We start from the raw sequence: 16,332 nt of genomic DNA, 5'->3' as shown, positions 1-16,332 counted from the left end.
TCTGATCCAGTGGCTGCTTTAAGACATGTTAGCTGGTAGGAATAAACCCCAGTGGAAGTCACTGCACAAAGGCAGTACATATATCCTTTTCAGTGGTGCTAGCATGTGTACCCACTTTATGCCAGAGAGATGTGAGTCATGCAGAGATTTCTCAAAGGCTATAAATTTCTGAAGGGGATGGTCCCTGCTACAACAAATGCAACAGTTTTCCCATGGCAGGATCTATAAAACTCAGGACAACTGAACAGTGGATATTTCGGGAACAAATGGCATAGTCTTATTTTTAAAAAGGACATAATTTAATTTTATGTGACAGTGCCTGCATTTTAATGCGTAGCATAATAAAGCCTGAACCCTTTGGCTGAGGTCAGCCTATCTGCTAGTGTTTTCTTTTAGGAGTAGTTAAGCATATAAAGAAAAACTCCTCTTACCCCTTAAACATTTTCCAGTGTTTCAGTACAAGAGTTTTTAATGAGAAACCACAGTTTATGGAACTCAGAAGATTTATGTGACTATATATTCTCTCATAGCACTTTTCTTCCTAGAAGATAGAACAGAATAGAAAGATAAAAAGGCATGTGTCTGGTATTCCAGCATGGAGAACAGCTGCTGCAAAATTTCATTCATAGTACTAGGGGGTTGTATTGTAAGCTGTGGGGCTGTGGTTTCCATTCTGAGAGTTTTGCTGTGATACCAGTATTAGGTAAAAAAAAAAAAAAAATTACTGGGGATGCCAAACCCCAATATTTAGAGTGCAAAACTAATTTATACATATTTAAGTTGTTTGTTTCAGGGGTGGGAACCAGTTTAAAAATCCTAAGTAATTCTACTGGAGAAAGTGTGTATTATGTAAAGAATAAGCACTTTAATAGCATCTCTTACCTTTTTGTCTGTAAAGATACAGATTTTTTTGATAATACAATGTAATGTTTGAAATGAGACACGGGGACTTTACAGACTTGTATTCTAGGCTCTAGAGCTTCCTTCCTTTGGGAATTGAAGGAATTCGTTAAATAAATCTGGCTAGGAGAGATTAAAGGCCTCTTTTAGCAACATGCTTAAGTTGTAGTCATGCTTAATGAAAATAACTGTGCTGGGACCATTGTTTTCTAATAGCTGTTCTCACTCAAATGGGGCCTTAAAAATCCAGTCATCTAAAATTAAATCAGAGTATATGGTTAAAGATTCTGATGAACAATTTCAGAAAAGCAGATTATTCACACTTAAATATTTTAACAATATGTTTCTTCCCACTTCTGTTTCTTCATCATCATCCCTATTATCATTTTGATTGTTTGAAAAGCAATGTAATTCAATGGCCCAGTTTAGTACTTAAGTAGGTCCTAGATACATTCTTGTTATTTCTAATCCATCAAGAGTACCCAACAGCTCCTTTATTTTCTTTATAGCAGTCTAATGAGGTCAGAAAGGTCAGAAGAAACTAACAGGAAAGGTCAGAATGGCTCATACGTGGATCCTTTTCTGTAGGCTGATATTCAGCATGCTGGGAATGGGTCAGGCTATACTGTTTGGATTGTGCAGCGAAATAATGACATGACCAATTTGACAAGTAGTCTTCGTTATCCTTTCCCACAGAATGTATTTCCACGACTAGAGCAATTAGTAGGGATTACCTTTGAGACGAGAAATAAATGGCTTCTAACTGCTTTGTGTGTTCTAAAATAATGCTAGATGGTTTAAATTTTTCCTACCTGAAGAATTTCTTTTTGTAAATTCAAGTGACAGGATATCACCCTGTATCAGAAGAAACAGTACTTTCCTATCCATTTACTGCTATTATTTAGAAATAGAATTGTAAAGTTCATGTCAAGCTTAAATTTTCAGACTTGTCACTATAATTTTCCTTTTTTTTTTTTTACTTTATTATTGACAATAGCACAAAATTACTCCTGACATGTTCAATAAGACCGATTCTTTCTAAATTGTGGTCTTGAAACATACCTTTAACTTTTAATCACTAGGACTGCAATTGTGAGACAAGTAACAACTAGATGTTGTTTCAGGTTTGTTTTTTTTTCGTATGGAGAACTTAGGCATGGAATAGTTAAACTGCTCAAGGTGTCATTAAAAATGATTTTCAGTGTTGTAACTGTTTATGGAAACTGATTTCAGCTCTCTGCTGCCAGTCCAATGCTAGCAGTTAGATAGGATCTCCATTTACAATCCAGAGAAAAGATTTTAAATATAATCATTAGGTAAAATATTAAGAACTCCTGTATAGTGAAAATAACAGTTGTGTAGCAATTAATAAGTTCTTGGCAGTTTCTTTGTAGCATTTCTCTAGTGAGAATGTATGCTATTTGTTTCCTGGTTTTATTCTTGCTGTTGGATTGCACACAATCAGGCTATGGCTTGAGAGAGCCCTCTTTGGTTACCCACTCTCTAGTAAAAATTCCTGCTCATTATATTTGACATTTAATGTATACAAGGGCCTCTGAATTTTTAGCTTTGTTTTCTGATGATTTAGCTTTTGCTGATGATTGGATGTTGGATAGAGAGTTCCAGCACTCCTGCCACTAGCAGAGTCACCTTGTTTGTATTGCTTTGATTGAGCAAAACATTGGATATGTGGATAGGCAGGAATTTTCACTGCAGTTCTGATCCAGGCTTGATTTCGCCTGTCTGGTGTTTTGGCTTTTGCTTTCCCCACCCCCATCTGTAGTAGTGTGAGATCATTGTTGCATTTTCACCAGATTCTTGAATTTTATTTAGCGAAGTGACAACTTTTGTATCTTCCACTTATTGCTCAACGCACTTTACACTCTGAATTTTTCATCTGAGTTTGCTGGAGGGTTTGGATGCAAAGGAACTGCTTTCTATTGTTTTTTTTTGCTTTTTTGTTTTGGTTGGTTGATTGGTTTTTTAAGGGATAGAATATTCCTAGCAAGTGTTGCAGTCACTGTCTCAGTATGGTATTTCTGGTATTCTCATTCATTTGCTTTCCTCTGTCATTCAGTTACTTTAGGACAAATTCACATATATTAGATGCAAATGTATTTTCTAGATCTGAAAATGAACACTTTGTACTCATTTTCCACAACCCATCTTCAGAAGTTTACCATATTTTATCTTCTGAAATATTGGCTTCTTTGTGCTTTTCCCCCTTCTTGGTTCATCTATTTGTCTAATTACTACTCAGTTTATTTTTTTTAAAGGCACTTTGTTTTTTTCCTTTCTCATCCTGCAAATTTCTATACAGTTATATTTTTAATGGCCTTTTCATTTCCAGCTTTACTTTTTCTGACTAATCTAAGAAAAAAAACAAATGCATTTATGATGCCTGCGCTCACAATAATGTATCCCTCTCAGTTTTACTAGAAAATTGTTTTCCAGTGAGCATTTTCTCTGTCCTCTAGGATAGTTAACTCAGCTGTGAAGCAGAAAAGTCTTATGCAAACTTCGTAATATTTTCCATCTCAAGTTATCACAATTCTTATTGTGTTCTGGTATTTATATAATATAAACACTACTTTGACCTGCTGATGTATCTCTTTGTATGCCCTTTAGCATCACACTTTTTACTGTCACAAATTTATATTCTTTGCCTCTGCCTGTTGAAATAGAGGCACGTTCTCTTGATCTTTTCCTCTTCAGTTACCTGTCAGCGTTCATTACTACTGGAACTTAAAATTTTCAACTCCTATTTTGTTTCTGATGTTTTGGAGCAGTTCCTTGCAAGTGTGTTTTGTTAGGTTTTAAACTGTTCTGTCAAACTCCCCTGTGTCATCATATGTATAAAATTTTAAGTTGGCACGTTAAATTAACTGTTATGAGATGACAAGTGATATCTCTTTGATACCTCTGCAATTCTAGCTCTTTGAATACGCCTTTGTTTCCTGCTTGACGCTTAAGGTATTTAGTTTCTAAGGCTAAATATTGGAGAGCCTTTTAAGACTATATATAGCTTTCAAGGCTGTTAATGCTGTTGTTATTGTGGAATCATAGTCAGGATAACCACTGAGCAAGGTTTGTGAGGAAATTAGTATTTTTTATTTAGATTAACTTCTACAGTTAGAAAAAATAGGCAGGCCTTTGTGTCTATGACCCCTTTCTCACATCCTCAAAGGGTTCAGTTTTCCTAGTCATCTCAGCTTGTCTACTTAAAGATACTGTTTTTCTCTGCAAACTCTGCCTATGTCATTGCTTGATACACTGAACGTCACAAGGCTGGCAACTGTTGATCTGAGTCTGTTGCAGTATGATTATGAGTGTAATCTTTTAAAGAGTTGCTTGCAACTGCAGGGAAAGAATAAGATGATCAGAACAGAGTATGTACCAGTTTGCCGTTTTAAGTATTTTACAAGCTAAATATGACAACTTTTCAGGAATTCTTACAGTACTGGAGATAATAAGAAGGAAACTGCAGGATACATAATGTACAGTTATGAATTCATTCCCATTGTAAATGATAAGAAATGTTTTCTGGATGTAAATAGGCCACTCCTGTCTTTTAGTCCAAGCCAACCAGGGCAGTGTCTTTTGTTCTGCAAAAGTAGAACGCTTGTGTCCGGCAAATCTTCTTGATATCTTAAATGGCCAAAGTCTGCATTTATGACCCTGTGTCCTGGAGACTTACGTGACTGACAAGGGACATAGGGCAGAAGAACAACGGTTCCAGGCAGTTAGCTAGAGTAGTGGTAGGGTCACTGAAATCTGTCCATCTTGGGAGATGGAATGAGACAGCCAAGGACCTTGATTTCCTGCTCTCCAGTCATAAAACTGGTGAATTCCTTTATAAACTTGGAGCTGTTGATCTGGTCAAAGTCTGTTAACAACAAATGACAGCTGGTGCTGTCAGCTTGCACCTTTGCTGTAACCTGGAAGGTCAAAACAAACCAGTTGACTACACACTTTCTAAATATCTGACAAGACCTGTGTTATCTCCACTTATCACAGCAGACGTAAACAGGGTCCTTATTTCTCTAAAAGGAAAAATATTATGACAGAGATAATATTATCCTCAGTGCTTAAAGACGCTGGGCTAAAGAAATAAATCTGATTGAACAACCACATTCAATGTAGGGTTGCCAGAAATCACACTGAGGTAGCAATTGCTTCTTTTCTGCAACACAGGAAACTGTCAGAGGGTGCAACTTCCTATCAGGTGCTATCAGTGGTCCCTACAGTCCAAGTTTTGTCTGTGTCATAAATCGGTAAGCCTAGTTGGAAGTCTTATTTATTTTTTTAATGTATTCACTGGAAAAAATGTCAAATAATGATTAAAAAAAAGTTCCCTCTGCTGAAGGTGCACCAACAGAAGATAAAAGGCTGAAAAAACCTGCAATCTTCAGGGACTGTAGCCTGACATACATAACTCGTCTGCTATACTTCAGTCAAGGTGCTAAGTGTATCTATTTAATACTCTGATCAAAAATCTAACTAGAACATTAAGTCCTGCAGCTGGTAAGAATCAAGTAGTTGAATTAAAAAAATCATGAAGATTTCTGAAAACTTAAAAGGCATTTGGGCTATAAAAATGCTGTAATAAAAGTCTGTATTTACGATTGATGCCATTTAGGTAGAACTCTTAGGTAAAGCAGTCACTTGATTACTGTTTCTTCAGAACAACTCCCAGACTTGAGCATGTTGCAAAACTGGTAATCCTTGCACAATTTCGGGGCATGTGACTAATGCAGTTACCCTTTGTGCTTTCAGCAAGGTAGATGGAGAATGCATTGTGTTTTTGATCACCAGTTGAAAACGGTGTAATCAAATTGTAAATATGCAGTCAATTTTCATCATTAAGTCATGGCTTTCATAGAACAGATTCATAGAATCATTAAGGAAAAGAACCCTAAGATCATCCCGTCTAATCGTCAGACCACCACCATGCCTACTAAACCATGTCCTGAAGTGCCACATCTACATGTTTTTTTGAATACCTCCAGGGATGGTGACTCCACCACCTCCCTGGGCAGCCTGTTCCAGTGCTTCATGAATCTTTCAGTAAATAATTTTCTTCCTAATATCCAATCTAAACCTCCCCTGGTGGAACTTGAGGCCATTTCCTCTTGTCCTATTGTTTGTTACTTGTGAGAGGAGACCAACACCCACCTCTTTCAACGTAGTTGTGGATGGGGGATAATGTCTTCCTTCAGCCTTCTCTTCTCCAGACTAAATTATAACAGTGCAGCCTAGAACTGTCCATTGATTTGCTAATATGAATGTGATTATTTAAATATTGCTAATAGATATTATTCTATGAAAGAAATGGCAGTCAGCGTTCCTTAGCTTATTTCTGAAATGGAGGGGCTTACTTTCTGAGGCTTTAGAATGTTAGAATGACATAGAAAAAAATTTGCTGTAAAGACTGTAGTGATTCAGGTTTTAACTTGATGAAAATCTTGTTTATATGCTGTGAAATTTATTTTGGATGCTAAAATATGATAGGATTTTCCAATTAATTTAACACTGATTTCAGGGGGAGTGAAATTATTACAGTGTTTGTAGGGTATAAAGAGGGGAATTTCTTGCAAAATACTTCTACTTTCTTGAAGTAGTCTGCTGTCATGAAACATATGGGGGAAAAAACGTGTTATGTTCTGCTGGTAGAGAAGACTTAACCTAAGCAATAAAATTTCCTGTGCTGCTGTTACCAGTGATGCTGGTATACAAACGAAGAAGTAAATTAAATTTATTTTCAAGTCCTACTGGATATACATAAGGGAAATAAATCAGCGCTGGCCAAGTGGAAATGGACAGAATTATTAAAGGAAAATCAGTTTCTAGGCTTTAAAGTTTATTTGAAACAGTGAAAAGTTACCATAAAAACCTAGAAGTCAGTGTCCTTTTAAGCTTTAAATGATAGATCTAAGGTGGTATGTGGAAAGCTGATGAGAAATGTTGCAGTGGATTCACTTCCTGTGGAATGAGATGCTAAACTGATGTTTAACAATTCAAGGCAGACACCTTATTTTACAATTTAGATAACTCTATTAGAATAAAAATTCACTATGTATTTTATTATGAGTACTGCATTTGGAGAAGTCATGTTGTAAGTTGGGATGTTTCATAAACTACTAACTGCTATAAAATGTAAAAAATTGTTCATATTGCTGTTTAGATCTGTCTGTGTGTCTATTATGCTTTTATGTCTGTCTCCGCTCGAAGTAATTTTCTAGTGTTTGTGGTAGATAGGAGCACATTCAAAGACTGTAACAACGAAAGATTCATCTTCCAGTGGAAGATAAATACTAAAGAGCTTGTCTGCTCCATTCTGGAAATCATGGAAGCAAGAAATGAGGCAATATTGCTGGTTACAGCAGTGCTTTAGAAAGTTCTGTTGACGAGTCCAGAAAAGAAAGATGGTCTGCTTCCTCCTGACTTTTTTTTTTAACTCCTGTTCCAACTTTGTTGACTCACTAAACTTCTTTTTGGATTACTGTGGAATAAGGGGAACCAGAAGGACCAAACAGTTGGAGAAAAAGAAAAAGAGAAAATACTAGCTATCATGCTTGCTTCAAATATCTCTTAATTTTATTTATTTTTAAGCTTTTTGCTGGTCAACAGCCAAGTGAAATTTGTAAGCTGCAAAATGGTACTATGAGAAAAGGTGTGCATAGTAACCAAGCAAGAGAAAAGGGGTGGAGTAGGGACTGTATCAGTAAATTAAAACCAGAAAAGCACTGTTGTTTCTTCTGTGGATGTCTTGCAATTTCTAACCACATCAAGCATAGCTCTGTAGTACTGTGCTCCCTGGTATGGATCGTGTTGCTCTGTCTGAGCTGTCATGGAAACTGGCTGAAGCAAAGCTGGCTTATGAAGCACATACAAGACAGCACAGGCAACCTCTCTTCGTAAAGTATCTGCCTTCTTGTAAGTATTTTCTTTTTTTTCTGGTTTGTTTTGGTCTTTTTGAAACAAGATAACAAGGAGTTTCCTCTTTAAAGAGAACTTATTTTGTTTTAGTGGAGAAACTCCATGCTCTGCTGGCATTCTGGACCTTGCATAAGGCAAGCGTTACAGCAATACAAAATGCTTTTATAATTCACATCATCTTAATAGAGCAGCAGTCATCAAGAGATTCTTTTGCCACTTGCTATACACCTCTCAGTACATTAATTTGTGTTCCAAACTTGATATGTTCTTTGGTTTTGGTAGTTAACGAACAGTTTTCAGAAAGGTTGTGAAGGGAGAAAGAAAGCCTGTATCTTTGACAGGGAGGTTTTTTTGCTTGTATTCAGTAACTCTGTACAAGGTTACCCACTTAATGGATGGGGGAGAGGTTGTGGATATAGTGTACCTGGGCTTAATTAAAGCCTTTGACACAGTTTCTCACAGTAGTCTGCGTGAGAAACTGGCTGCTGCTGGCCTGGACAGGCGCACTCTCTGCTGGGTTAAAAGCTGCCCCAAAGAGTCTTGGTAAATGGAATTAAATCCAGTTGGAGGCCAGTCACAAGTGATGTTCCCCAGGGCTCAGTGCTCGTTCCAGTTCTGTTCCATAACTTTATCAATGACCTGGATGAAGGGATTGAATGTACCCTTAGTTGATACTAAGCTGGGAAGAAGTTTTGATCTTCTTGTGGGTAGGGAGCTCTACAGAGGGATCTGAACAGGCTGTAAAAGACAGTTCCAGCAGTTTCTTTTTCTCAGGTGGTGTGGAAGTTGTGTTTCTGGTGTACTTGGAAAAACAGGAGCTCTTGCATTTTATTGCAAGATATGGGATTCAGCCCTTCAGAATAGCAAGGCTTTGAGTACAAGTTGTTCCTTTCCATTCCATGAAATTGAACAGTGCTGTCCCAAGAATTGTTTTGATTCATATCTGATTCATCCAACGGTGATACAGGATACTAAGCAGCAGATTAAGCTCAATACCTAACAAAATAATTTAGGTGGGAATGATTTGAAGTTCAAATCATAGGCTTAGTCTGTTTTGTGAGATATTGCTGATTTGAGGTTATTGTGGGGTTTAGGGTGGTGGTTTGTTTTAAATTCATTGCAAGATCTGTATATCTGAAATACAAATACTTTTTCTTAATCTGTGTACAAGTACTCAAGTTTGAACACCTATAGGGAACAAAAAAGCAGACTTGATGTAATTATTCCTTAGTAACGATGGAGATGATTAAAAGTCTGAATTTCCTTAGCAGTGCCATTTTGTTTTAGCTTCTGTGGAATTTGAAAGCATAAGAATGTTCCTGTGAATTGCTTTTCCTACAAAGCAGATGTGGGAGCTGACAGTTTACCTTTATGTACAATTTGTCGGCAGGTTCTTGATTCTGTTTTCACTTGGATTCACAAGAAACCTTCAATTAGAGAAGAGCTCTTGCTTACCTTGACTCCCATGGGTGACCTTGGGTGGCAGAGACTGGTATGCATTTGCGTATCATTCTCTCACTATTGTTTCAAGGAGAGGTGAATTTGGATTCTCCTGAAGAAGTCTTGTCTGTTACCAGAAAGTACTGTCTCATCTGACTGTGAAGTGACAAGGGAGGTCTGGGTTCTGGCTACTGTGAAACTCTTGAGTGATCTTTAACTCCTTTCACGGTTGCAAAAAAGCACATCCTTAATAGTATGTCTGGGCAGAAATTGAACAAAATGGCTCTGACAGACACTTCCTTCTGTTTAGTAAACCTGTAAGAAGAGAGTGTGGTTTAGAATATAATTTATCTACCTAAATAAGTCAAGTTAGAATTAGGAAATCCCAAATTCCACTGTGGAGGATTGAATCTTGCCCCCTCCCTCTGCCCCCCAGCTTTGAAGAACTGATTAACTGAGGCTGCCTTTCATACAGCATGAAGACTGCTTGCTGCTATTGTCTCCTGCAGAAACAGCACTTTCCTGCTAACTGGTTTAACTGTATCGTGTCCTTGAACACGTTTTCCTCTACCGTCCTTTCAGGATTTGAGAAATGCTCCATAGTGTATATAACAACACCCAGAAAAATGTGACAATAATGTTCTTTTTGTGATCAGTTTTTGTTCTTTCCATCTGCCAAACATTTGGTTTTTCTTTTTTTTCCCCTAGTGTTACTGCAGCAAAAATGCCTGCCTTTTGTTTATGTCTTCCTACACTAGCATCGTGACATCATCAATGATATCGCCAGGGGAAAAAAAATATGCATAGCTGTTGCTAAACCAGCTGTTCATTAGCAACCCATCTAGCCTGCTTTCGTTTCTTCTCATTAATGTATACACAGTAGTGTTTCCTGCTTAAGAGACGTGGAAGGTTCTCAGCCACGAACCATCTGCTCGATCTGTATCTTTGGGTAGATAAAAATGGTGGCACTTAAAAATACATTCGTTCTTGATAATGGAATTCTTCATTAAACAAAATGAATGTGAGAGTCTAGATATCTGTCACTAGATTTAGTTGTGGGTAATTCTGAATGCTTTACTACCCATCTTTTATAATTTAGTGTAATCTGAGACTGCATATCAACTGTTAGAAAAGCCTTAGTAACACACAATGAGCAAGATGCTGAGAGCAATAAAGAAACAGGGAGTTTTGTCATTGATTTGCATGACGACACAGTGAAATGCATGAATCTATGTTCGTCACGCTTGTCCCTTCTACCATGCAAATCAGTGGCAAAACTTCCACTGACTTCCATAGGGCCAGAGTGATACCAGCAATGAGCAACAAGCTGTCATTATTTTAACGAGGGAGACCTTAAATAGGGTAAGTAGGTATTTCATTTTGTGGGATGTTAATGAGAAAACAGTTTCTTTTTGCCACTTTATATTTTCAAAATGCTATGAATTATTCCAGAGATAATTGACTTTTTCATAGAATAGCTGCATCTTTGCAATGTTAATATTATGGTTAATTACACGTTCAGTACCAGTTTTCAGGGCGGAGAAGAGATGTTCATTTATCATCACTAGCTGTACGTTAAAAATTTTAAATTAAAATATTCTGCGAATTCACTCTACAGTAGGAATCAAGCTGTCTCCAAATATTCCAAAATGGATCCCTGTTACTGATAATGTATCAGTGAAGGAAATAAATATTTATTTTCTGTGTAAGTGCTGTTATAATTTTAAATGCAGATATTCACTTACTCAGTACAAAATGCTTAGGTAAATAATAAGTTTTTAACCAATATGAAATGTTATTTAAATTTACAATTTCATGTTTATAAAACCTGACAAAACACAGACCAAACCCTACCCCCAGAAGAAACCAACCCCTGAGCATCACCACCTATTATCAAGAAGAGATTAGACTTCATTGTACTATATAATTTGTCATCTGGATTTGAAACTAATCCTTACTCAAACGTCCAATTCTTATTCACCTGAGTAGAACCACTGAAACCACCAGAATTAATTTTATTACCAAAGATTACAGGATAATGCCCTTGATTGATGAGACAAATTTAAACCAAGGGGCTGCTATTTAGGAACAAATTTTTCATTGAGAAGCTCGTCCTCTACATAAGGGATAAACACTGGCAGATTAAGTGTTGGCAAAATATTACCTCTTTAGAATATTGATTTTAGTGTGCGCTGTGTGTGAAGTGATGCAAACAATGCATGGGTTTTGCCACTCCCCACAAGAAAATATTACTTTCAACAACTCTTTGATTTCTATCTAAACCTGTGTGACAACAGGAGTAATAATAATTAAAAAAAACAACACACAATGAAAAGTTGAGGGGATTTCCGTAACAACTGCTGTCTTAATGAGGTGAGGAAGCTTTAGAATTTGTTATTCTTTCCTTATAGTAGACCTCAGCTGATAAAAATATCCAGAGCCAGTAAAATCAGTGGCATGCCTGGCTTTCTCAGACAAAACTCCCATGTGATCACACAGGCAGCCTCAGTGAGCCTGGAGCTGCTCAGCAAGCAGTAGGTAATGAGTCTTTGTGCAGAGTGAAGCTCTTGTGGCTGAACAATAAAGCATATGGTACCAGCAATAAAACACAGTGCTGGGAAATTTAAGAAGATTCTGCTGGAACTAGGAAGACAGTGAATATGTCAAACGTTATAAAATGATGATCAATCTGGTTTGGTTCCTAATTAATAAAAACAGCCCATGGATTGGAAAAACAGCAATTTGAACAGGTCAGTTGTTTTACAGATTCTTCACACACTTCAGTATTTTAAATATGTGAGGGTTTTGCTGTTTGTTTACTGTTAGTAAAGCCAGGGATTTTTTGCATTTTGTGTGGTGGGATTGGAAGGATGCACATCAATGTCATAGCAAGATAAATAAATCATGTAAGTTCTGTGATCAGATTCAGTGTAAAAAACGTTTTTACTATTATTCCTATGCAATTCAAACTTCAATTGTGCATGAAAACCTGGAGAGCAAGTAAAATTAAATTTATGCTAGATGGATCATTTACCAATATCATAAAATATTTAGCAATAACAATCTATTATTCTGCTATGTATTCAAGACTAATCCTTTCTCAGCAGGAAATTCATAGCATCTGTGTTTAATTAAAAATAATCTATCGTCAGAGCATATCTAACAGTGGACTTAGATTTGGTTTTTTTCCTCCACATTTTTCTTGGATAATTTTGGAAGGTTGTTTTGCGTTACTTTTAATGTGGTTGTATACACCCAGGAACTTATATAGCCGTCTGCATTTATTTCATTTTAACATTAACGCAAAACACGTCGTTATTTTTCAAGTATTTATTTCTGATAGTAGTTCTTGGTTAACCAGACACGGTTTATTTTTTTTTTTGAAAACTGCTCCCAAAGGTTTTAGTGGCCTGTGTTTGCCTTGCAGAGAACAGGCGTTTATTTCTTCGTCATATCGCATCACGTAGGAATTAACCGTGTAGGAGTCGTTATCCATCACCCCTCGGCCGCAGCGTTCGGCTTTCTTTTCGGTTTCTCGGGAGCTGGAGAGGAGGCGGCGATGCCTCCGGGGAAGCCGCTGCGGGTTTTTGGAGAACCTTTCAGCAGCGGGGCGGCCGAGCCCTGGGAAACCCGCCGGGGAAATAAGAAAAAAAACAAAAACGCAGGGGAGAGGGCGCCGTTTTCGTGGGATCCCGGGATTTCGACGGAGAAACGTTGCTGAGGAGCAGCGTTCGGGAGGTGCGGGCGCGGGCAGGCGGCGTCCCCCGGGCCGGGGCGGTGCGAGCGGCCCCCGCCCCCCCGCCCGCTGCTGCCCCTGAGGCCGGGGAGGAGCGGCTGGAACCCGGCCCCGAGGAGAGGGAACCGGGGTGTCGGTAACCAGCCGGCTGGGCGCGAGCCAGCAGCGTGCCCAGGGGCCGAGAAGGCCAATGGCATCTTGGCCTGTATCAGAAACCGTCCAGGGAGGTTATTCTCCCTCTGTTCTCGGCGCTGGTGAGACCGCACCATGAATCCTGTGTTCAGTTCTGGGCCCCTCGCCACAAGAAGGATGTTGAGGCTCTGGAGCGAGTCCAGAGAAGAGCAACGAAGCTTGTGAAGGGGCTGGAGAACAGGCCCTATGAGGAGTGGCTGAGGGAGTTTAGTGCTGTTTAGGCTTGAGGAGGCTGAGGGGAGACCTCATTGCTCTCTACAACTACCTGAAGGGAGTTTGTGGAGAGGAGGGAGCTGGTCTCTTCTCCCAAGTGACAGGGGACAGGACAAGAGGGGAATAGCCTCAAGCTCCGTCAGGGGAGGTTCAGGCTTGACATCAGAGAAAAAAAAAATCACAGAAAGGGTCATTGGGCACTGGCAGAAGCTACCCAGGGAGTTGGTTGAGTCTCCATCGCTGGAGGTATTTAGAAGGCAGGTAGACAAGGGGCTCAGGGACATGGTTAGTGGAATAAGAATGGTTGGACTCAATGATCCAAGAGGTCTTTTACAACCTAGTGATTCCATGATTCTATGATTTGCAATCACTACATTCAAACATGACACCTATAAAAATAATTCTGTGTAAAAAAACAGATATAACTTGGCATCTCTCTAAAAACAGGCTTGTTTGTGGTTTAGACAATAGATTTGAAAGGATATGTTAAAGTATTTCTTTCCTCATACGTCTCACGTGACAAGCAATTTAATGGAGAACAGCAGTGAAATCATACACCTGCAGCAGGTGTGGGCTGTCAGATTTGGTGGGCGACACTGAAGGTGTCTCTCTGCACTCCTTTAAATGGAGAAAATGAAACAGTGTGTCGTCATGTAATTCATAGAATCATAGAATAGTTTGAGTTGGAAGGGGCAGGGGCACCTCCCACCAAACCAGGCTGTCCAAAAGGCCCCATCGAACCTGGCCTTGGACACTTCCAGGGATGGGGTGTCCACAGCTTCCCTGGGCAACCTGTTCCACTGCCTCACCACTCTCATGGTAAAGAAATTCTTCCTAATTTCTAATCTAAATCTGCCCCTCTCCGGTTTATACCGATCGCCCTTAGTCCTATCACTACAAGCCTTTGTAAACAGTTTCTCCCCAGCTTTCCTGTAGCCCCTTCAGGTACTGGAAGGTTGCTAGAAGTTCTCCTCGGAGCCTTCTCCAGGCTGAACAAGTTATCATATAAATACCAGTTTTGTCTAAAGTGAGTACAGTAGATTTTAAGTCTAGGTTTATGAGGCAGTTAGGTACTTACAGTAAGTACACACATAGATAAAAATTACACTGCGCACTAAAATAGCGATAGGAACATCCCTACGGAACAGCATTTCCACTGTTACAATGGAATCACAGCTTTGAAATACACCTGGCTATTCCACATGTGCATGCAGGAAACAAAACCAAATGTTTTTCCTGTGGACCAGGCACCTAACATACTCCCAGTATTAAGTTATTTAAAGAACTTTAAAGGAAAAGATCCAAAGAATTCCTGAAGCAAACAGGTGTTCTATGTTGCTGCCAAGTTATAGTAAAGTACACTTTTCCACCTATCTAACCTCTGTTGAAACTATGGTTTATATAAATATTTTGTGCTGTAGTGTGAAGTTGGATGTTGAGCTTTTTTGAGCATCATCAGTAGAAACAAATCTTTCTGCATGCATCAGACATTTTCAGACAGAGGCATGATTCTCATCTCCTGTATTACTGAAGCTCAGTATTAATTCTGTTAACTTATTTCTAGCTCTGAGAAGCCTGAGTTTGATGTATAATGTCTAGGTTTGAGCACACACAGTGTTTACTCTGCATCTTAGATTTTTGGTTTCATTTTTTATTGGAAAGAGGAATTCACTTTTCTTGAAAAACACAGTGATATGAACAGATGCAATAGGCGAATAATAAAGTTTTGGTTTAATATTAATTGAAGAAATAGAAGTGATTATTTAGAATACATAATGTCAGATGTTTGGAATTTCATTCCAAAACTTAGATGTTTTCCCTGAAAAAGCAACGGATTATTCTACCATCTAAAACTTTTACTTGCTCGTAAAAGGAGCTTCTAGTAACTGAACCTTGAAGTTAAGGGCCTTTTTTTCCCCCCCTGAACAACCAGATGGAAAGTCAGGGTGAAGCAAAGTAGGTAGAATCTATTCCAAGACTGGTAAAGTTATCTGACAGATAAATTTAAATGTGGCTTTTTGGTATCTGTCTGTCCTTGCTCTAAACCAGTTATGATGCTGAGAAAAAATGGATTATTAATGTGCCGTTCTGTCAGTAAAACATCACTGAACACCAGCGTTTAAAACGTTGATGTCATTTGAAGTCCTACCATTGAGTTTTGATCACTGTTGCTTCAGTGATCTTTTGTAGGTTTTTCTGACCCTGAAAAAGGGATTGAATGTAGATAAAAGACAAATATGACCCATCTACAAATGTACACAAGCCAAAATTATTTGCTGGGTTTAAAACAGCCCTAGGACAACTCCACATCTCTCTACAAATATGGATATAGTGTTCAAATGAAACCTGTGATAAATGGGAGTTGTGAATAATTGCTAGGGAAAAAAAATAGAAAATTGTTGTCTTTTTCTTTCTGAGATTTGCGTATGATTCTCTCCAATAACTCATTTTCCTCTAATCTTATCTCCCACCCTCCAAAAAAAAGCTGGCTTTTCTAGGACCTCTGCTTCAGTTCTTCATATCTTTTTTTTCCTCAACAAAATAGGAAAAATGAGAAAAGGAACATAAATATATATCACTATAAAAACTTAATGAAAATCTACGTAATACTAAAGCCGTGTAAAGGCAAAATTAGGGATAAAAGAAAGGGGAGCTTCTTGAGCATTTGTATGTTTAAATGCAAAATGTTACCAAGGACACGTCTTAAACCGTAATATCAAACTGCATGGAACCACTTGTATGTTGGCTTTCTGATGAAAAGATAGGTAGATAGCTTTTGGTTACTACTTTGTAAATCATTTCATGGAATGTTTAACTTGATGTTCTGGTTCAGTTTGGTGCTTGTTGGTATCCTGCTTTTTCATAAGCAAGAGGAATTTACATATTTAGTTTATTGTCTAGTGTGAACTAGG

General features: G+C 38.3%; 1 protein-coding gene across 4 annotated transcripts in view; it reads left to right on the top strand.

Annotated features, from left to right (window-relative positions):
• The window catches only part of CSRNP3 (cysteine and serine rich nuclear protein 3), a 107,203-nt gene that overhangs the window by 47,432 nt on the left and 43,439 nt on the right, over nt 1-16,332 (top strand). Inside the window, exon 1 of one of the 4 annotated variants that reach the window (XM_069861199.1) lies at nt 11,813-12,029. The exons of the other annotated variants lie outside the window; for them this stretch is intronic. The gene's annotated coding sequence lies outside the window, so the exon portion shown is untranslated. Of the gene's footprint in view, nt 1-11,812; nt 12,030-16,332 lie in introns of those variants that run through there. 4 annotated transcript variants of the gene reach the window in all.

Source organism: Phaenicophaeus curvirostris, chromosome 7 (assembly GCF_032191515.1).
Source record: "Phaenicophaeus curvirostris isolate KB17595 chromosome 7, BPBGC_Pcur_1.0, whole genome shotgun sequence".
In the NCBI taxonomy this organism is placed as follows: domain Eukaryota; kingdom Metazoa; phylum Chordata; class Aves; order Cuculiformes; family Cuculidae; genus Phaenicophaeus; species Phaenicophaeus curvirostris.
The sequence above is the reverse complement of the archived record's forward strand: the minus strand, read 5'-3'. Positions and strand labels throughout refer to the sequence as shown.